We start from the raw sequence: 23,161 nt of genomic DNA, 5'->3' as shown, positions 1-23,161 counted from the left end.
GATGACGGGAACACCAGGATCAGCGCCCTGTCCAGAGCAGTTGTGCCTGCCCCATCCCTGGAGGTGCTCAAGCACAGGCTGGACGGGGTTTAGACCAGCCTGGTGTGCTGGAAGGTGTCCCTGCCCTTGGCAGGGGCCTGGGATGAGATGGGCTTTAAGGTCCCTTCCAACAAAAATCATTCCACGATTTTAACTGAGCTCGGACCACAGCCCTTGAAAGCAACATGACACTGATTATTATTTTTCCTAAAAGGCTTGATCCAGGAGAATCATTGGAATATATTTACCAGAGCAGGTAGTAGCAGTGTTCCTCTCTTGTTCAAAGAAGAATTCAGAGTTGGGACATGGTTTGGGGCTCCAGGAGCATAGGGCCTTACCTCTCCCCAGGTTCAGGATTCCAGGAGCATAGGGCACAGCTATCCCCTCCATAGGCAGCATCCTGGCTCCCAAGCAGCAGGCTGTGGGCAGCAAAAGGCTGTGCATAAATCCTGCTCCTGATGCTTTTACTATATGGAACATTTCCAAACAGATTGGACTGGAAAAGAGGAACAAGTGTAGGATAAGACTCTTTCTTATTCCTGTTTATTCATCTTGGAGCTTTAGAGAAAGAGCATCTCTCCCAAGGGACAATAGTTGAAAAGTGATTTAACCTCTGAACTACTCCAGCACCCTTCCCTATGTTCAGGGAAAACTGCCATTTTGCAAAAAGCCTGATCTGTCACAAGTGCTGTTGGAGGAGTCCTACAAGTCTCAGCCCTTCCACAGAGGCAGAACTTTGCCTACTCTGCAAATCCCGCCGGGGCAGAGGTGTTAAACAGCAGCCCCAGTGTCGCAACACTCCTGTCCTTGCTCAACTGCCACCCAACCTTAGGGACTCCTGAGCCTGCTGATGCCTCTCCTGTCAAACTTGGCCTGTCCCAGAACCTGAACAGCACAAGGGTCCCAAGAGTCCCATTTCTAACTCGCCAGGGTCACTGGCTGAGCAGCCATAAGGGACAGGAGAGAGGAGAGATAACTGGAGAAGCCATGCTGGAAGCTCAGGGTGGCCACTAGTCAGCATTGCAGCCTCTGACAGAAAACACATTGCTTCTGCTATGTGGACAAACGGGTTGGACTAATTACCACACATAATCATTATTATTTATGCTCTACAGACATCAGAGTTTTGTCTTTAAATGAATTTATAGAGGGGGGGAAAAAAGATCATGAAGCTGAATAATCCCTATAATTATATGCTTAAAAATCCTGAATGGAAGAAATTAGGGGACACAAAGGAAGGCATAAACTAATTATTCCTTGTTTTGCAGCTAACGTATTTCTATGGTAACCACTATGGTCTTCGAAGAAATGAAATTATTTTAAGTTACTCCATTGGAAAAGTCACCCAGTAAAACCGCAAAACAAAAATCTCTCAAATAAATCTAAAGATGAAGGAAGAAAGCATGTATTTTCCTAACTGTGGATTATTAGAGTTATGAAACTGTAGTTTTATTAAAACCACTAAATAGGCTCTCTCTTACATGCTACGTGGGAGCTTGGTGGGCATGAACATGGGCACACAGGCACATATGAATGTGTGGGTACGGAAGAGTGAATTTCACCTCTTTTATACACCATGTGTCAGCATGGCCAAGTGAACAGATCACAAGAATGTATGGGTTTTAATAGCTGCATTTTGTGCTTCTTTTTCTTATTACACGGAAAGCTTTGCCCTAATCCTTACAGAACCTCAGTTTCCTCTACATCCTTTTGCTAAGTATTTAAATAAATGTGGAGCATCCCAATTCTGCCTCTCCCATATGTGAAAATGTACATTAGGTAAGCAAAAAAGGCATATGATTTTTGTAGACCCACAACACGTGAAAAGCGGTGTAGTATTTAATAAAGACCAAGTTTACACATCTTTTTTCTCTTGAAATACAGCAAATTAATCAAAAACATGCACTTAAAACCTAAACCAGCCTGTCACCAGCTTCATATTATTTAAGTTTAGCTCAGGGGGTGCATTGCCAGAGGAATAATTCAATCAGAATGGCCCACAAAGCAGGCAGGCTCTGGCTCTGTGGGAGGTTCAATTCTTCAGGCTGTGCAGAGCTTGTGGCCAAGAAAGTTCATGCACACATGCCTCACTCTTCTTTTGACCACACCACCAAAACCAGTGGCTTCCCCTATCACATCTGTGGCCATGCTGGCAGCTGCAGATAAAGGAGTTAAATGAGCAGGCTCATGTGAAGGGATCCTCAGGGTTCAGTTGGGAGGAAAGTCCCTGCAGTTGTAGCTGAGGAGCAGGGCTCAGAGCTTTTTCACAGAAGTCAGAATTCTCTTCCTCCCCTTCAGCTCTGCTTGGCACTTTTACTGTCACCTTCTCAGATGTCTGCCTGCCTGCAGTGCTGTGACCAAAACAGGAACTTTACTGCAGAAAACTCAGCTGAGTGCTCTGCATGGTCTGCCTCTCTCTGCTTGGATAAACTGCCACAAATGGAAGAAACACCAGGAAACCTCAGTGTCTCAGGCACTAAAAGGCTGCACAGTTCCCCTTTGAATTACCTGTTACAGAACAGCCACCACCAGCTTTACCATTTCTCTGGGATAGTTCTTTGCCACAGCTTTGCAAGGATATAAAGACATGGCACACATCCAGGCACAGTCCAGCAAGATTCATCCCTGCCTTTGGTTAACATGAGATTATTACTATTCTTAATAATAGCAATAACAGTTCCTATTAAAACATCCTGCTGGCTCTGGAGAACAGGTTTCTGTTTTCCTCAGGTTCTAATTTTAGAAGCTTCTGGGGACTATGTAAACATGTGAGCTGGAAACAAGCAAAAGAACCATATAGATTATTTGCTGAAAGCTTGGGGTGGGTGGTCAGATCCGAGTACCCTGCTGTACTGAAGTCACTGCCCTGGGCTGCCACAGAAGAGTGCAACACAGGGGTGTCGTGGGTCTGGCTGAAAAGAGGAGCTTTTCCTGCTGCTTCATTGGGAAAAGGCAAATCTGGGACAGATAAAGATGTACTGAAAGCCAGCAGCACTGGGCAAACACTGTCAGGCAGGGAAAGGCAATGAGGGTGAGCAGAGCCCTGTCTAGAACCTCATCTGCCCTCGTTTGATGCAAAGCTCCTCATCTCTGTGCCAAGCTGGTTGTGGCCCTGCTCTGCATCTGCTCTGCCAAATCTTTGTGCCCACTGCTATGTTTAGAAAAAAAAAATTGTAGTGGTAAAATGTTCGTTTTGCATTTGTAGTAACAGCTTTCTTCAAAAGATAAAACAGCTTTTCACACGCTAAAGTGGATCTCTAAAGTCAAGCTTGTTCACACCTCATTCTTCTTTTTCATTAATCCAGAGGAAAGAAAAATCCTACATAACAATTTGCATCACACTTCTAACAGACAGAAGGTCTGAAATATCTTCACAAGTTAAGTTTTTTAGGATTTTGATTCTACAAAGCACTTAAGCAGGAGCTTAATTTACTGCAGGTAAGTAGTATATGGCTTCAGTGGGACTATGTATCTGATTAAAGAATAAATGTAATTGCCTCTCCAGATCAATGCCATCATTTACTCCTCAATGACTATCAGATAGATCTTTATTGTCTCTTCAATAAACTCATGCAGTGCAAAGCACTAAGGGATGCAACTTAGGAAACCAAGCACACACTGCTGGAAACCTATACCCAGATATATATTAACATTGCTGTGTAAATGTTTAATTTCTATTAAATTTCCTAGTCAAATAAAATCCTTGCCCTTTTTTTTCTCAGAACTGTATACAAAGAGCTCATAAAAGCAAGCCTCAGCTTGTCCAACAATGTCTTGACAAATTTCAGACACACAAAAAAATCCTACACCAAAAAACCAAAACCTAAACAAACAAACAAAACCAAGCAAAGAAAACCCACTCACTTATCAGGTCAGACCCTACAACAGGGACAAATTTTCAAGACCAAGGAGAATTACTTAAGGTATTTTAAAATATAAGAGTTTTTTGAGCCAGCTATAGCACACAAAAATAGATATTGGGGTTGCTTTTGTTGATAGTTGTAGCTTTGGACACGTGTTCCTTTATCTGCACTTCAGGGACCCTTATTCACTCCGCTCTGAAAGTTAACACATCCATCAGAGGAGTGATTTAATGGCCTTCACAGCCAACAGTGACCCTGCAGGAAGAATAAATGAGTATGTGTTGTTAGCTGAAGGCGAAGGCATGCTTTGCACACATGATGTCACTCTTGCAACTCAGGAAGAACTAATTGCTTGGCTTGTTGTAAAGTCTCCTACTCGTTGGGTTCCCTTGCAAATTATAGTCGTCTGGAGAGCTGCAGCATGTCATCAGCACACAACAATGTTGTCTGAAGCGTAATTAATATCTGTCTTTCTTTTCAAGTTCCTTATTTACCCTCTTTCCCCCATGACAAATATGTTAATGACCTCTCCAAAACCCACAAGTTGTCATTTTCAAAGAGCCCCTGTCTTTCTGCCTTGAGCTGAGCACTTTAGATTAAATCACGGTGAGCCTGTTCTTGCCCCCATTAAAGCTATTGAGGGTTTTGTCAGTGACTTCAGTGTAAGCAAACTCTCACAGTCTGTAATGGCAGTGGGACCACAGACCTATTTTGCTTTGCACCTTCAGCTAGAGGAAAAAAAACAACCAACATACCAAACAAACAATAGGCAGGGATTGCCTTGGCATTTCACAGGATTTGGGGTTTGAATCAAGAGTCCAGAGCAACATAAGGATCATCAGACCATCTAGTCTCATGGGCTGAGAAGTTTTTGTTTGGTTACAGGGTCTTAGAAGGCCACTGGTTTTGCCTTTGGCTTAGATTTTGGGAATGGATTTTACATTTTTGAGGTTATTTTCAGCAATATTGACTGCTTACCTGATTCTCTGTAAGTACTTGTCTGCAAAGGGCAAAATACTGCCCAGAGCTTAATACAGTTGCATGTGAAAATAAGCATATAGAAGATTTATTCAGTGACAGCAATAAACGTTTTGGTAGCCCAGACCATTATTGGGGAACATTTTGACACCAGCTCATGAAGTGCTGCTCACACTCATAAGGGGCTTGGATAATTCTGAATGTGTGTCCACTTTTTGGTGCATGACTTTACAAATGAGTCAGGTTTACAAATAATAAATGCATTTACACTAAAACCAGAAACAGGGTCTTCTATATTCAATTGCCCACATCTGTATTCTACTTTTCTTTTTCATTAAAAAAAAATCCCCTGATTAAATTATCTACCATACAGCAGAAAACTCCATACAACACACAAAAAAGTCCTATTTCCGCTACTACTTAGCTGTTAATTTCAGATGTGAATAAAGCATTTCCCTTTCCAAGAGTTAAGCACATGGCAAATCCCCATGCTGCATTTATCAAGTTTTTGCATGTTTCTATCCCACCCAAGTTAGCAAGGTAGAACTTCTGGAATTCTTACTATATTACTGATATGAATGTACTTGCAGGTAGGAATTGCAAGATAATGATAAATTTATTCTTCTTTTGCACATAGAGCTGAAAGATAGAGGCTCAGACCCCCTTTTTCTATTGCAAAGCACATGCTATGACCAGGTTTCAGCTGAAGTGCCCCTCTTCTCTTGATCCAGAACTTTGCAGATCTCTGAGGGCCATGACTGGAAGAAGATTTTTATCTCTGATTCCAGCTCTGCCTCAGTGGTGATGCATTTGAGGATGAGCACTGTCCCCAAGGGACACCGCAAGGTCTGTGCACTGCTGTGGTCTCAGCTAAGGAGGGGCAAGTTTTACCTTGACTGGAGCACCTTTGCCCAGTCAGGAGCATTATTCCATGCTATGAGGTTGCCAGTGAGAGCACCAAGGTCACTATTTCAGGATGGATTTGAAACCCCAGACTATCTCTGTAAAATAGAGAGAACCCACATCTCCCCCAGTGCTGCAGGCTGTGATACAGAGCCTCAGTCCTTCTAAGCAGGGAAGGAAGCCCAAGGTCTGTGAGCACTAAAGTAAAATATTCTAAAAGCCACCTGTCATTTACAGCTGAAAAAAGTATTTTCTGTTGCATAGGTAGAGCAGCATAAAGCAAGCACAGTATATAAACATTGCTGAATGACAGGCAAAATCCGTTTCAGCAGAATGCTTCTTTTTAATGACCTATATTGATTCTCATTCCATCATGGTTTAATGTGTTTCTTCAGCATTATGTAAAAACCCTCCTACATTCATCATTTAATAACGATAACCCCCACTGCATTTAAAAGCATGCATAAGTTTATAAAGTCTGCCAGACAAGCCCAGTGGGTTTTAATGATCTTCTCTCCTAGCAATAAATGGAGAGCTCATAGAATAGGGGCTGTGATTCAGGATTCTTGGGTTCTGGTCTTCATTTTGCAATACTCTTGCTGCCAAACTATGCTTGACACCTCTGTGCCTCAGCTTGCCTGGTTCATAAATGGCCCAGCAACACCTGTCACACGCTGTTAAAAGGTTGAGTTAATTGCTGCTCATAAATCATATTGAGAGCCCTGGAAAAGAGAAATATATATATATGCAAAGCAGGGGTGATGTTGTAATAGAATTGCATTGCTTTCAGATACACTGTTTAAAATTAAATTCTTGGAGATTCATACCTCTAGTATCGCTTTACTACCCATTAGCATGAAAGGTTGTCTCCAGAGCATTCAAAACCTGCCTACAATGTTTGTGCAATTCAAGACAACATTACTGTGACACTCACAGAGGAAGACACTGGAATAGGAACAATTTTCCCTATCCATCTCCTACTGGAGTGGAGTGAGTTTTGCATTTGTTCCAAGGGCCATGGGAACCAAATCTATTCACCATTTCTAATCAGCCTGCAAAAGCAACACTGCCACTTTACAAGACACAAATCCTACATTTAATAGCTCTGTCACAAACAAATGCTTCCACTCCCTCCTCTTAACAAGCACACTGGGTGGCTGAAGGACTTAAAATTAGGCACCTTCACTTTGGGAAGTGTTTTGAGATCTGCCAAGTACAAAGCAGACTTAACATTACCACTCTCACTTTGATTTGTTTTTCCCCCCTCTCCATTCATTATTTGCTATCAACTCCAGCTGCTCTGTGGACAAGATCAGGGGGTTAGGAAGGAGTGCTGTGGCTTTCAGGTTGTCATCCACAGAAATGGAGTTTGCAACAGCAGAAACAGGATAAAGCTATGAAATTTGGATTAGATGAGAAAATCGCTATTTAGACTTCAATGATTTTCAAGGCATCAGTTTTACTTCCCCCCACTAGAAAGACAAGGGAACATTGTAAACTTTCAATCCATGCCCAGAATACTGCAGAACCCAGCAAAGCTGTCTTTTCTTGGGCTTTTGGCTCAGTTTCAGCTCTGAGATAGGGCCAAAGCAGATAATTTCTGTGCCTTTTCCACGTTGCAGTGAAGTGGCACAAAAAGCAATAAAGATTCAGGGATGGAGGTGCCTGCAGCAATATGACTCCATTCCTACACATCTCTCCCACTGCTCCCGTGGGCTGGACACTCCCTGTGCTCCAGGCCGTGTACCTGACCACAAGTGGACCTTTGGAGGAGAGAGCCCTTGGATCCCTGCTGAGCTGTTCCATCCTGCTATGATTTCCAACCACAGCACCACGACAGAATCCCAGACAATGAGACTCATCCTTCAGCCCTGCCCGGGGTATCTCCAGCTCCATTCCCAGAGCAGCTGTCCCACAGCTCGTGTCCAACAGGCACATGACAGATTAGTCTGCTCTTTAACCCTCTCACACTGAACTATTTCTGGTTCTTTCAATGGGTGTGTGATCAGGGAAACCTGAGGTTTGCTGTGGTGTCCCTGCCCATAGCTGGGGCTTGGAACAAAACAATCTTTAATGGTCCCTTCCCACCCAAACCATTCTGTGATTCAATGGGGTTTTTTCCCTTGTGTCACTCTGGTTTTTTAAGATTTCCTAAACCTCCTGATGTTGACATTCTTGTAGTGAACTTTCTCACACACTTTCTGTAAATAACTCATTGTTTTGCATTCCTTTATGGAAGAAGAGAAAGTTGATAGACTGTTGGTTTGACCGGTGTCATTGGAGAAGTGTCACTGTCACCCTCCAATCTGCTGTCACTTTTAAAAAACTATAAATGTTAGAGTCAGAAAATAAACTTCCCTTTGTTCCTTCACCTTGAGAACACTAGTGTGTGTTTGTGTTTTTTCGTGTCCTGTAGTGACACCCTTGTACCTTACATGTCAGAAAATTATGTGAAGGCTTCTTAACATTGAATATCTTAACATTTTAGTAGCCACTTAGCACCAAATGAACAAATCCAGCTACAAGAATTCATTATAATTATTTCATGCTTGAAATCAAAAGGAGAAGCAGTTACCTGGATTACTCAAATCTGAAGCAACCAGATTTTACCAAGAAGGGGCCTGGATGCTGAATAGAGCCATCAGTGGGCTGGAGAATGTAAACAGGGAGACAGGTAATATAAATAATCCATGGCTGGAGGATTCAGCCCCCATTTGGGGGCAGAACACCGAAACTATAATTGCTCTTGCCACTGATGAATGAAAACAATTACTCATTTTGTTTAAGCAGTTGTTAGTTCTGCCAACACAAGTTTACGAAAGTCATTAGTCAGACCGCTCATAAAATGAAATAATAGAGAGGTTTGATTTTTAAGAAATCATGAGATTATAAAAGAGCCCCAAAATGGATAAAGATGTTCAGGCATTCTCTCTCTATCTCGTTCAGACAACAGAGACCTTTTATCCCAGCTTTTCTGTGGAGTAATGAAAAATGGAGTTTTTACTATAATTTTTTTAGTGAGATAGAGAGCAAGCCAGGTCTTGGGGCTGGAGGAGCAAGGACTCTACAGCTTCTCACATGGATGGGGATAAAACTTGGGATGCTGGAGCAGTGCAGGGGTGGGCAGAGGCTGCTGGAGAGAGGCTCAGCCCCTGCCAGGGCAGGGTAACACAGAGATCCAATGGCTGGATATGGGAAGGAGCCAGCCTGAGCACAGCAGGGGCAGGAGGAGGGAAAGGCTGGCTCAGCTCATCTGCAGCAGGGTGGAGGGGCAGGGCTGCCCCTGAGCATCCTCTGTCAGCACTGCAGGCACAGGTGGCTCCTTGGCCAGGGCCATGCTCAGGGAGCACCCACGGTCCTGCCAACCCCAGCATCAAAACCTGAGAGAAACATTTGATTCTGTGCATTTAACCTGCTCAGGCCCTGGCAGGAGCTCCTCAGCCACCAAGACAAAGGCTGCCTGCAAAGAGCAAACAGATATTTTACGGCCCAAACACTCAGTGCCTCAGGGGAAGAGGGGCAGGAGTGGGTCAGCAGGGCAGGAGTGCAGGGGAATGGGATAGGACTTTGCATTCCCACTGCCTCCCCACTGAGAGAGGTTTGTGGCATCACGAGTGAAGCTGGGTGGAAATTCTGTGCTTTCCAATAGCTTAAAACAAAAAGGATTTGTAAGATTTTCCCCTTTTCTGGGGATCTGCAAGGAGTGCTCCCAGGTTTGCCTCACATCAAAAGCACATTCAGGAGATCAGACAGAGCCACAGCAGGAACAGCAGCTGGAGAAGAGCACTTGCCCCTGGCTCTTACTTCTAGAGAAAGCCATAAATGTACCAATATTTTGGAATGCTGAAATGCCACTGACAGAAAGATGAGACACAAAGCACATAACCAGGTTCTGGTGAAAGCTGGAAGGGGCCCCATCCCAAACCTTTTCTGGATTCAGATGTGCACTATTTAACCACAAGAAAAGAAAATTTTATAGCAGATATTTCTATTGTAATGAGTTGATCTTGATGTGGTCTCTATAGGGTTCAGTGTATGTGACCTATCATCAATATTGTCTGGATGCTACAGCCTCTGTTCTTTTCACCTCTGTATTAAATACTGGAAAGCCATCATGCTCATATTTTAAAGAATAAGGCATATTGCTAAAAAATGCACCAAGACAGAACAGTGCTGACATCCACAGCAAGACCTTCTCAGAACACAGAAATCATTTTGCTCCTTTTAAGCAGGGGAGCAGCACACCAAGAGCTGAGGCACACAGTGCTTACAGCTCCTGCTGCAGCTCCTTTGGCTACCTGGGATGTGCACACCCCAAGGGAAAACAGCCAAAGCTTCTACAAACCTCTGTCTTGGCTTACAACACTTCTTTCTATGAAAATTGCCACAGTGCACAGTCACTCTCTAGACAAGAAAGCACCAAACTCCTATTGCTTTACAGCCATAAGGAGAGTCACCAGCCCAGACTGAGTCCAGAGGAGCAGCTAAACAGGGGCAGAGCAAAAGGACACAGCATTAACAGCTGTGAGCATATGAGCTCACTATAGCAGATACAAGTTCCAGTGTGACAGATGCCAGGCACAAAGTGGACTGGTTTGTTTGAAGATCACAAATTTTACTGGTAAACATATATATGTCAATAATCTGGGGGGAAAAAATGGCCTCTGGAATGGGAGAATTTAGCTCAAGTTAAATTCTTGCTTAGTTTCACAGTTTGAATTTTATTGTACTTCAAATACTACTTCATGTGAACAAAAATACCTTGTACAGAGCCCAGGAAGGTTCACACTGAGCTCAGGAAATCCTGTTGCATTAGAAATGGATAAGTTAAACTTTTCCTTGCTTTACAGTGGTGTGATCCAATATCAGCATTGAAAGAGAGGCTAAGAAATTTTTAGTTTCTCTCTAACTTTGTACAAGCAATATCTAAGCTTCATTTTTCTAATATGTGAAATGAAAACCCTTCACTGTACAGCAGCTAAAGAGCAGCAGGTATGAAGAACTTTGGGGATGTGCAATCAAGGAAAAAACCCCAGACTTAGGTTGAAGCCTCATGCATCACCTAGGTACATGGAGAAGTTTGTGTAGTTCATTTGTAAAAGTGGCAAAAACTGGGATCCAGTTGTTCATTCTGCAATTAAAATTGCTGCTGAGGAAGAGGCATTTCTCCAAAGCCAAACATGCATAGAGTTTGCAGTCAGCATAATATGAGGTGTTTCAGATCTCCTTGACCCCCATGCACACATTCTGTTTGTGCTTCAAACCCTCATAGCCTACATATTTTTAATACTTTCTAAGCAAAAGTTCCAGTTAAACAGAGATTAATAGCATAAAAGTTTAATATTTTTAATGATCATATAGAGAAGTCTTTTACAAAGTCTAAACAAGGCTAATTAACAAGTAAATGCAACTCAAGATTCTTTACTTCAGCTAGGCCATCTCAGATATCACAAAAAAATGCCTTTAAGAAAGATGTATCATATCATTCCACCACTTTTTAGTGGTAGGTACTGCTCAAAGTCACTTCATAAGTTATTTCCCCAGCTGGATTCCCATATGTCATATGCTCAGAAACAGAAAGGAGCATTTCTGCCATCCTTCTGTTTGAGTAAATCCCTGTGAATCTCTTTTGTCTGCTTGGCTTGCCAGGAAGAAGCACTGAATCTCCTCAGCAGTGTTTTAATTGGCTCTGTGAGAACATGCTCTCATCACTCCCCTTCATTCTCTAATGTATCTTTCCAAAATCATAATGCCTATTTCTCTAATTACTTTATTTGGCAGCCTGAAAATAAGGGTAATTACAGGGTTCTCTATTAGCTTGTAAGGAGGACAGAAGACTAGATGATTTGGAGGAAGGAAAAAATCAAACCAGTAGGTCCTGGTTATACTCAAACAGGAATTTCCAGAGGAAATGTGTGGTTGTCCATGAAGGACTTTGAGAGCAATTTTCCTTTAAACCAATACTGAACCAATACAATACAACAGAGGCTCGGTGACAAGGCCACATTCCCAAATGAGATGTTGAACAAATGTCTTTACCACATGTGGTCATTAGAGATTTGATGTCAAGATGAAAGGTGTTAACCTTGGAAGCCTGGCCAGTCTCCAGCACAGGTAATTACACTCTGCCTCCCTGAGCAGCTCTCTGCAGAGCTCCAGCTGGACACTCCAGCCCTTGGACCGTTACAGCCTTGCTGTGAGTGCCTCCAGAAAAAGACTGTGCAACCCAACAATATTCTGTGTCAACAACTTGTGTTCTGGAGATGCAAACCTTAGGGTGGCAGCAAATCATGGCATTGGGTTACTGTGCATCCCTGCAGCCCTTTTACACCCTAGCAGCCCCAGGAATGCCATGAAACCTACAATATACACATGGCCTTTGTGGGACAGACCTCCTGGAAAGGAAAAAATATTGTACCTTCACTCAGTGTCCTGCTCTTGAAGAAGCTCATAGAGACAGGAGGGGGCTGCTGTTCTACTGGAATTGTTCAGGTTTGCACGGTGTCACTTTTTCTCATGGAATCAGGCTGGCTGTGGATGCTACCAGCACATCAAGAGCTGTGGCACTGAGGCTGCTCTGCCAGCAGAGCATTTTCAGCTCCAGACACAGGTACATGGGAGGATTCCCCAGAGGCAGAGCTGCATGGCTGGAGAGAGGCTCCCTCCCTCCCATGTCCCTGGGCACACTCCCAGCCCTGTGCTGCTGCTCTTCCAGGCAGGATGGGCATGGACAGCCACCCCCACATTTTATAATAAATTTTCTTTGCCAGAGCATGCCTGGGGATGGGAGCTGGGCTGCACCCCATGGGTTTGTGGTGGAAGCAGGGCAGTACTGAACTGCAGCCCCTGATATCATTATCTGCTTTCAGAGGGCAAGCAGAAAGCAGCTCTGAGGGTATTCTGCATGAGCTTCCCAAGTGTTGATGAGATTGTTATTACCATATGCATCTTCTCCTTACAAAAGGGAATTATATTTTAGCTCAAGCAGAAAGGATTCCTGAGAGTCCCATACTGAAAAATATAGGCTACATGCAAAAACCTCAATGCAGAGACTCACTGAAGTCTGTCACAGGCTGATTTAAATGCAAGTGACTTCAAGGACTGCACTCAAATGTATCACAGGAAATTGTTGTAAAGAGAAAATTATTGACCATCCTACAAATGCAGGAGTAGATAGAAATAAATCCTTATTTATGCAAAAACCCCTAAGCCTATCTGATCTCATATTGATGGCCGTTCTATCTTAGATTCATTTTGTAAGACCTTTAATAAAACTGTGCAATAACCAGAGCTAGAGATGACAGCCCATGTTAAGTTTCTGACACTGCAAAGAACAACGTGGATCATATTCAGAAATTTTCCCAGTGCTCAACATGCCACTTATCAAATTCCCTTCAAGCATTCATCACACCCATGCAAATAATTTATTCTTCCCCACAGAAGCTTTGTGTTTGATCACAATGACAACTTACTGCTTCTGCTCTGCATCACATACATTATGGAGCTTCACAGCCCAGAGCAGGAGCTAAATCACATCGAGCAAACCTACAGAGGTGACCATCCATTCCTGCAGTCCTTGCACACAACTGCATCTCATGAACTCACAAAGACTCAGTTATGTCAACAAGGGCTGCAGAGCCAAGACCAGGCTTTTGAAAAATGAGTTGTTAATCCTGAAAAGGATTAACACATTAGGAGATAAGCAAATGCCTAGCTCAAGATTATTGTTACAAGCTAGGCACTTTGATTATAAACTACATTTTTATCATTTAGGAGTCACCTGTCCTGCAAATACACATGCACTATTAATTTGTCTATGAAATCCCTGGGAAACCACAAACAGGTTTTAGAATCTGCTGATCAGGGTAAGTAGTCTGTCAGAATAGCTTTAGCAAATAAAAGAAATGCAAAATACCAAAACATACCTAGAGGACAGAGTCTCCTGGCTGAGTGGGGCTGTAGGCTGAGACCCAAAGAGCTGGTAATTTGGGATGGAATAGCTTTTACAAATCAATCCGTGCAGAAAGCCAACATCACACGAGTTATGCATTTACCAGGCAGTGTTTGACAGCAAGAAAAAAGCTACAGCACAGAAAATTTCTGTGTATTTTAAGCCTCCATCCTAAACTGACTCCTCATACAATTCATCTGCAGGCTGTAATTTACTAAATCCATCTGTTGTTCCTACAGCTTGCTTTCTGGAAATTCTGCATTTCAAGGGTCTGCTTGTTAGAGAAGGTCAAAGAGTAAAGCAGGGCCTTTCATTTTAAGTGACTTGAAAGAAAAGGAAAGGAAATTTATATTTAGAAATAGCAATGATTAACTAGGGGAAATATATTAGAGTATTAAAATAAACGACATAGAATGGCTCTTACTTCCAATTAGGCTGACTTTACTTCAAGAAAAAATATTTATATACAAATATAAAAAGCTGGGGAATGCTAACCTATACTAAGATGAAAGCATCTCATAGCATAATTCATGTTTAGCCATTAAAATGGGGGATCACATTTTTACATACTTTTTCTTCTTGTCCTTCTAAAGTCTCTGCTTCTGTGCTTTCTTCTCTAATCATCAAAACTTTTCACAGCTTCTCTTTGTTAGCAAACTGCCTATGGCAACTGCACACCTTCCACATCTCCATAGCCTTCAGAAAGGCACCATCTGATGCTGCTGCAGCATTCTGGATCAGGACAGATTCACCACTGAATTAACAAAATAAAATCACATACAGACTAAAACTGAAGGTCTCAAGAGCTGAAGTCTGGACCAGGGTCCACCAAAATATACTCTGTATTGCTGACTGTATTCAGGCCCACTTATTGGACTATATAAAGAACAGCACAGACACTTAAATAAACCAGAGCAGAGCTGTGGATATCTCCTGAGCACACCCCACTGACAGTGAAGTGCTGGTGCTGCAGTTCAGAGCCATGCACGACAGCTCCGGTCACCCCAAGAGCCCCAGGGAGTGTCCAGCCCCTGGGGACAGCACTCAAACTTGCTTAAACCACAGAGCTCACTCACCACTGGTGCTCAGCCATCGTCAGAGGGAAGGGAAGGAGCCCTGAGACCCCTCCTTAAATACTGTGCAGCTGATGCTGTAGGTGCCATCAGGTGTAACCTGATGAGTTAAAAGTGCAGCTCCACCTGTACTTATGGGTTGTGGTGGGCACCATGGTCACAGCTTTAGATGGGGCAATGGCTAACACCATACAAAGTGGATTCTGGGAAAAACACAATTCATACATCTGGATTTCAACCAGGAGACTAAAATCACCCTCTGTATGAGCACAGAAGACTCCCAGAACCTTTACTGGCATGGGTAGCAGGCTGTCAGTCCAAAACACATCCCAAGCTCGGGTGCACTAACGTCAGGAGAGAACACTGGTTCAATCCTGACTCAGAAAAACCCATGTCACCTACTGAGTCACCAAAACCACCCCTTGCAGCATGGATTTCCTTGGAGTCCTCTTTGTCAGCCCTGCTTAGACCTGACCCTGTTTTGCCTGTAAGGTTTAACAAGATGGGAGTCAAAAGCCATCTGATGCAATGAGCTGCAGTTTGTTTTCTCAGGGGCTCTCCCTCCTTCCAACAGCAGCCCTACCAAAAGGCCTTTGTCTAAGGAGTAGAATAAGGAGCATAACACACAGTGTTTGCATTTACTCATGGAAGAGCTACACCAGCAGTTCCTCTCAAGCCTCTGAAGTCAGCTCCAGTACAGTTACTTGGCCTGAGTTCATCTAAACTAAATGGGCTGACTTGGTTCAAATGTGTTGCACAACCAAATGATAAAATTTGGGGGGAGGGAGGGAATGGCTGGTGATGACACATGTATTTAACACTGCATGTCTCCTCTTTCCAGATTAGGAGGAGCTGGCAAGCTCCAGTCTGTACACATGCCAGCAGCGGATGTCGGCACATATACAACACTTTTCAGAACATCATACTGTTGAAACATGCACTTCAACTCCAAGGTACCCCTTCTGTTCAGTTAGCCCAAAACAGCTATTAGAATTGTATTGCTTAATATGGTAGGATTTGTAGCACAGCTTTTAATGCTGCTTTAATCTGGTTTCTTTATAGCCACTTTGGAAGCGCTCACAAGTTGGTAGGAGCAGCCCTGCCGTGCTTTGCTCAAGCTCCTCCACATCCATTGGAGCTGGGGGAAGTGACAAACCTGTTGGCAGGAGGGAAATATCAAGGATAGAGGGGGTGTCATAAGTAATACAGGAATATAATCCTCTCTTGTGCTTTCACATGTCCTCACCTTCCTTTCATTTTTCAGTCTGAAGTACAGAAAAGCACAATGATGACAAGCTCACCCTGGTTCACAGTCAGTGTGCCTTGAGAAAGTCACCAGTAAAGATCTGAAAGAAATTATGTCTGCAAAATAAATAAAAATATATTCCAAGTCAGAAATGAAGTGTTATGCATACAGTAACAGAAAGCTCTGCCTTGATGATTTCAAATTTTAAAATAAAGGATTCTGTTCTTTCCTACTTTTTCTTTCAATAATTTTGGTGTGAACATTTAAAAATTCAGCATCCCCCTAATCCCCTATTCTTTTTCCTGCTTCATTTGCCCCTTCATCTCTTCAATAATTTTATTTTTTGTCACAAACAATCACTAACAATCACTAAAAAAAAACAGGGCAGAAAAACCTCATCTTTTGGTGTGGGTCTGGAGTGATGCTGGGTGTATCAGAAGCGACCAATACACCCCACGTCACATGGGTCAATTTCAGACTTTGGAATCATTTTCCTTCAGTTTCTGATCTGGCCACTCTATCCCACCACCATTATCCTGACAATTTCCCTTTATTCTCACTTCCTAGCAGCTGCTTCCATTTCACTCCCCCTTTCTTTCTGCATGGCTCTGGCCCTGGGGAGGAATTGGTCAGGCTGCAAAGGCTCAGGGAGGGTTTGCTGCCATGGGACTCAAATGGGTGCAAGGCAGGAGCTGCCAGAGCCTCCAGCCCTGCTCTGCAGAGGTTTGATGTGCTAATGTGGGGTCACAGAGAGAGCTGCAGCCAAACCTTTCCCCTTTTCCTCAGGAGCACCAGCCCCTGCAGGGACCTGATCCTGAAGCAGCCTCTGGTTTGGGTCTTGTTCCTTTTACTGCCCTCTCAAGCAACCAGAGAGAGAGATTTCCATTCAGATGTCCCAGGTCACCACAACTAAACCAGGTCACCAAATAAAATTAAAACCAGTTTCACTGTCTGCCACTTGCTCCAGCAGTTCACTGCTGCCATCCAGCCCTATTGTCACTTTCTGATCTACCTAACCTAGATTTTACCAAATAATTCCTAAAATTTCAAAATTAATCACAGAATCACAGAATCATTAATGTTGGAAAATACTTCCAAGATCATCGAGAACAACTTTCAGCTGAATGCTGCCATGCACACTAAATCATATTCCAAAGTGTCACATTAACTTGGTTTTTGAACTGGAGGTGCCAGGAATGGTGGCTCCTCCACTGACTCTTTTAACACCAGAGTTTTCCTTTAGAAATGAACTCATTCAGACAAAAGCAAGCTGGGGAGAGCCTCTGTGGGAAATTACACTGCCATGTCTGATGGTACACCGTTGGTGGGAGATCCACAAGGGAAGGAGCAGTTGGAAGATGGGTCTGGATCACCACCTCTTAACCAGGCTCAGCTGCAGCCTGGACAGCACGTCTGAGCAGAGCCTGAGCTAAAAGGACAATATTTGGATTTCCCCTGTACTTTGTCCCAGCCAGTGTTCAAACAGGAATCCCAGGACAAAGTGTACTTTATGTGAATTGTAGCAAATGCACAGGAAGAGGCTACTTCCAATGGGTTGTAAGGTTTGCTTAAAATGCAAAGAACACTTTAAGAGAAAAAAGCAGCCCTGTACCTTGGTTTGGTAAAAAATCAAGTTTTATGGACCCGAAAAATTAACATACTTTTCCCTATAGTTTACGTAAAAATTGTTGTGGAAGAAATGAGTGTGATTCTGCAAATCCGTCTTCATGGATCCTTTTAATTTAGAGGCATGAGTCATTGGAGCAGGGACTCCTTGGATGATTGTGTGACCACAGGATGCAGCCCTGGAAAAGTGTTTTTGTAAACAAATAAACATGTTCCTTCCTGTTTGAAACTCAGATCTTTCAGCATTGGGCAAGCGCCTGAGAACCTGACAGTGAGAGTAACAAGAAATATTAAATGCAATGCCAGTTGCTTGGTCCAGTTCCAACAGCAAGAGGTGAACAAAACATACTGAGTGAAAAATAAATTAGTCTTTTAAAATCCTTTAATAATCTGAAGTGTTATGGGTATCAGGAGCAAAGAAATGACTTGTTAAGTGAAAATTGCCTGAAGAGATGGTCTTACAACCTGACAAAATCAGAACAGGGGGTAAAAAACCAAAAATTGGTAAAGTTGATGGTGACTTGTGCCATGTTGTGCCATACACACAGGGAGTGATCCAATGATCACAGGCTCCAAAATGGATTTCACACTATGGCTTCTGACATCTGATGAAGTTTTTGAGAGATTATCCTCTGTTCCTGGAGAAAGCAGGATGCTGGCCCCAGGCAGAGTCTGCACTACCTTTGCTGCTTGATCCCAAAGGGGAAAACTGGAGTCTTCAGTCCTAGCAGCTAGAAGCATTTCCAGAAAATCTTGTAGATATTCAAAAGCAACCTAAATATTGCAGTGTCAGGGAGTCAATTTTCTGCTGGTAGTTTAAAAGCAAACTTCTGTCAGGGAATCCTTTAAGTACATTTAGATCAATGCACGAAGTCAAATAAACACTTAAAATCCCTCAAGATTAAGAGTGAATCCAGTCAGGAAATGGCTGAGCCACTGCATGACCCTTTTTTCTGTCACAGACCAACCAACCTGGAGGATGCTGCAGCCCAAATCCTGCTGTCCCTGGGCACAGAGCAGCCAAGGAGAGGAGAGCAGAGCCCTGTCCCTGCCCCGGCTGGGTCGGGATGTTTCAGCTGCAAACGATAGATCTATTTTATGTATTAGAGCTTGTCTAGACTAAGGAAATGTTCCTGCTATGACTCTGCTGAGGTAATTACACCAGTGTAAACCCCTTTGGGCAAAACAGAGCTTTCAGTGGCCTGATTTAGGCTGGTCACTTGCCAGGATTAGTTCAGCTGGTACCAGCCTGTCCTCCAGGAGCTCCTGCTCCCAGCTGGAATCGCGCACACAAGTTTTCATCCGTCTCATCTGAAACGTTGGCGCTGCCAATCTATCAGTCAAGCCATCCTTGTGGGATGGTTGTGCTCATGTTTTTCTCGAAAAGGATGGTAAATATTTAGAAGGCTCTTCTGCCAGTGGAGAACTGATTAATAGACTATAAAAAAGAAAAAAGAAAAAAGAAAAAAGCTGAAATAAATCTGGGTTTAGATTAAAGCATATTTGGATTTGTATATGCATATCAGGGAAGCATGTTTGCTGCAAATAGAATGAAATAGGAAGGCTGATGTAGGATGTTTAACCTGCCAGGGGTAGAAGTGTTCCTCACCCTCATTAAATGAACTTGTGTGTGAGGATAAAATGTGTCCAAACAGTAAAGTGGGAGCTACTGCAAACTGAACAATTCAAAAGAACAAAAAAAGAAATAGAGAAGAAAATCCCCTAAATAAAATAAATCCAAGGATGGCCCTTTTAAAGCACAGAAGGTGGAACCCTGGTCTAGGAGAAGTCAGAGGGAACATTTACATTGACTTTAAAGGAGAGGCTTCACTTACTCCAAGGTGTAAAACCACACAGCGCTGCTGTGCATAGCATGGTACAAAATACATGTGCTGAGTTTCACACACAGCATTCAGGGAACATGTTGATAAATGCAAGATGAGGAACAGGCAGACTAACAGACAGACTTGGTTATATTTTAATCTGGTTTACTGTTACCTGCAGGTGTTACAGTTAAAATGTTCTAAAAAGTTACTATATACCCTTAATTCTAAACAGTTACTGGAAGGACAGCTAGAAACTCTAATAGTAAAGCAAACATGCTCCTTTAAAAGTTTCCTTATTAAAAAAAAAAAAAATTAAAAAGGAGGGGGGAAAGCATGTCTGAAGCACAAAGATGACATCAGAAAAGTTCCTCAATTCACAGATGGCTGCACCTTTCAAAAAAAATTAAAACAGGAACCCTAGATTGATTTAATCACCCATACAAGCGAAAAAACGTAATGAAGATATTTAGTGCCAAATTGGTTTCTTGGGACCTTTTCCATGTAAATAATACAAATCAAACCTTGAAGTTCAGTGCAGATATGATCTGACAAGTAAGCCAGGCTTTTTGTTTTCCTTTGATCCAGCTCCAGAAATATTTTATCCAAGGTAAAGTTGGTTTTAAGTGTTTTCCATTTCAGTTTTTAATTTTGGATATTCATCATATAGGAAACTTGCTTATAATGCTTCAAACACCACTCAGGCTGCACTGACTCACAGCACCAAACCTAAAGATTTTCTTGTATTTGCTCGTAAGAGGGGGAATATCAAGAACTCCCAATGTGCCACGGGATCAATTTCCATTGCTTGGTTACTTTTAAGGGTACAGGAAACGTGGACAACCCCAGCTGAATATTTCCAAATGTCAAGACAAACCAACCACAGTATTTTTTGTACTGTTCCACTTCCCCTAGGTGTGTTGGGGAATAATACTTATGAAGATAATAAGATGGACAGGCTTTTGCTTTCTAACGATTCCCCAAATTCCCCACATATTGCCATTCCCTCAAGATGCCATCTGGGAGCAACACTGCCTTCTCTTGGAAGAAAATTTTCATGTGTTAGATTTTTTGTTTGGTTTTTTGTTTGGTTTTTTTGGGGAGGGGGGAAGGTTGGTTGGGCTTTTTTGGTTTTTTTTTCATTTGTTTGGTTGTTGGGGTTTTTTGGGTTTTTGGTTTTTTGGGTGTTTTTTGTTTGTTTGGTTGTTGTTGTTGTTTTGGGATTTTTGTATTTTACTTCTCTGATTCTGTTAAAAATAAAAATTTAAAATAATCTTTTTTCTATTCTGTTTCAAACCAAGACGTAGATTCTGCAGTCCAGAAATATATATATAAACCTGAACTTGTTCACAGTTTTCAGTGCTGTGTGCTTAAATACAGATTTAGTCACCTTGCTGTAGGCATGCAGTTTTCAAAAATTCAGCTCTTGTCAATAATGTAAAATCCTGTGGATTCTCTCCCTTCCACAAATTGGTATGTAGTATATTTAGAATTAACAGGGCCCGTTTTCTCTTTTGACTCGAGTATGTGGTGTAAGGTTAATGAAAATAAGATGGATGTTTTATTTTGGGTCTTACATATAATATTATTAAATGTGCCCACCAGAAATGTAGGATAAAATATTTGCTCTGCTTGAAGATTATGTGATATTTGTATTCTAAGCCTCACCACAGTGGGTTTCTTTAAATAGAAGCTATACTTTACTCCTAAATTGCTTAAGGCAAAGGAAGCAGAGATGATGTTTTTATGAATGTTTAAATGCAAATGGAACTGAGAGTGAATGCTATGCTAGCTAACATCAAAGGCTCACCAAAGTCTCTGCATTAATGAGGCTCTTTGTTTCCTGGATCACAGATTACAACAGGTTTCCAACTCATTGCCAAGGCTTTATCTCCATTTGGGAGGGCTGTAAATCTCAGACGATTTTTTTCACATGCAAAACAAGAGGATCATCTGAAAGAAGAAGGAAAAAAAATCTTAAAGTAGCAAATATTTCATTCAAATGATTATTCCTCAAAGTGGCTGCATCTTATTTTATTTTTGGGATGTTTAAAAGAATGGAAATTTGCCAACGGAGTTTCCTATGGGGCAGTTTATTCATTTGGAGGAGAAAAATAAGCAGGAAAAAAGCAAACAGCATCCTTCCCATTTTCTTCAACCCGGCATCAACTGTGCCCCAAAATCAGAACAATAATTCTATGTCATGCAAAATCAGCAATTAGCAGAAAGACAAATTTTGCTCCATTTAAATATATTCAAGTACTTTTCAAAGTGGCTCCAACTAGTTCTTCTCCTCCCCAAAAAATAATGAGATTATATCCCTAGTAATAATACCCTAATTAACAAGAGAAATAGGGACCAAGATTTTTAGCTTCCTATTCAAGGCCTGAATGTGACAATATGTTGTATATTGGGTCATAAAAAACAATTTACATGGCGTCATTACAGTCTGTAGCAAAGTCTCCAGGACCCAGGGCTATCTTGTGCAATCTTAATTAAGGAAAATAAATATCGGTGTGTTGTTTTAAGCTACTGGAGACATGCACAGGACCTGTCGTGTGTGATCAGAAGAGATGGGGAGTTTCCTTTTCCATGGGAACTGCTTAAAAATCCCTCCGACGCCGACACACAAGTGTCTAGTGCCTTCGAAATGGGCTGCGAAGATGGTAATTTCTTGTTTCCTGACCCTCGGGGCCAGGCAGGAAAACTAATAATTTTCTGCCACCCCACGTCACGTCTGTGCCGCGAAGGGGCCGAGGGCGCGGTGGCGGCAGCGCCGCCCGTGCTGGGCGTGCACGGAGGGTGGCCAGGGACACACACGTGTGGCACGGGCGTGTCAGCACACAGCTGGCAAGGGGCAGTGTGTCTGTGTGTGTGTTTGTGGGTGTGTGGGTACACTCATGTGCTGTGTGTGCCTGTGCTTAGGTATCCGTGCCCTGATGCGTGTCAGTGTCAGTGTGTCAGTGTGTGTCTGTGTCTGTGTCTGTGTGTGTGTGGGTACACATGTGTGCTGTGTGTGCCTGAGGTCAGGTGTCCATGCCCTGATATGTGTGTGTGTCTGTGTCTGTGTCTGTGTGTGTGAGTACACATGTGTCCTGTGTGTGTCTGTGCTCCGGTATCTGTGCCCTGATGTGTGTGTGTGTGTGTGTGTGTGAGTGAGTACACACGTGTCCTGTGTGTGTTTGTGCTCAGATATCTGTCCCCTGCCTGATGTGTGTGTCTGTGTGTGAGTACACATGTGTGCTGTGAATATGTGTGTGTGTGTGTGAGTACACATGTGTGCTGTGTGTGCCTTGTGTGCCTGTGCTCCGGTATCTGTGCCCTGATGTGTGTGCCTGAGCTCAGGTATCCATGCCCTGATGTGTCTGTGTGTGTGTGTTCACATCTGTCTGTCTGTGCACAGACACAAGTGCTGGTGTTTCAGTGTGTGTTTGTACACACATCCCAACAAGTTTCAGTGCACACTTACACGTTCTGAGGTATGTCTGTGTACACACATACATGTCCTGATGCCCTGCTGTGTACATGTGTGTCTGTTCATGCATGTCTGTGCACACATACACACCCTGACATCCTGCTGTGTACACATATGTGTCTGCTCCTGGATGTCTCTCTGTGCACACACACAGGTGTTGATGTGTTCTCATGTGAGCTGTGTG

The sequence above is a fragment of the Melozone crissalis genome, unplaced genomic scaffold, assembly GCF_028551555.1.
Source record: "Melozone crissalis strain CALT ecotype California unplaced genomic scaffold, PUWL_Pcris_2 ptg000061l_1, whole genome shotgun sequence".
NCBI lineage: Eukaryota > Metazoa > Chordata > Aves > Passeriformes > Passerellidae > Melozone > Melozone crissalis.
Note: the sequence above shows the minus strand (reverse complement) of the source record.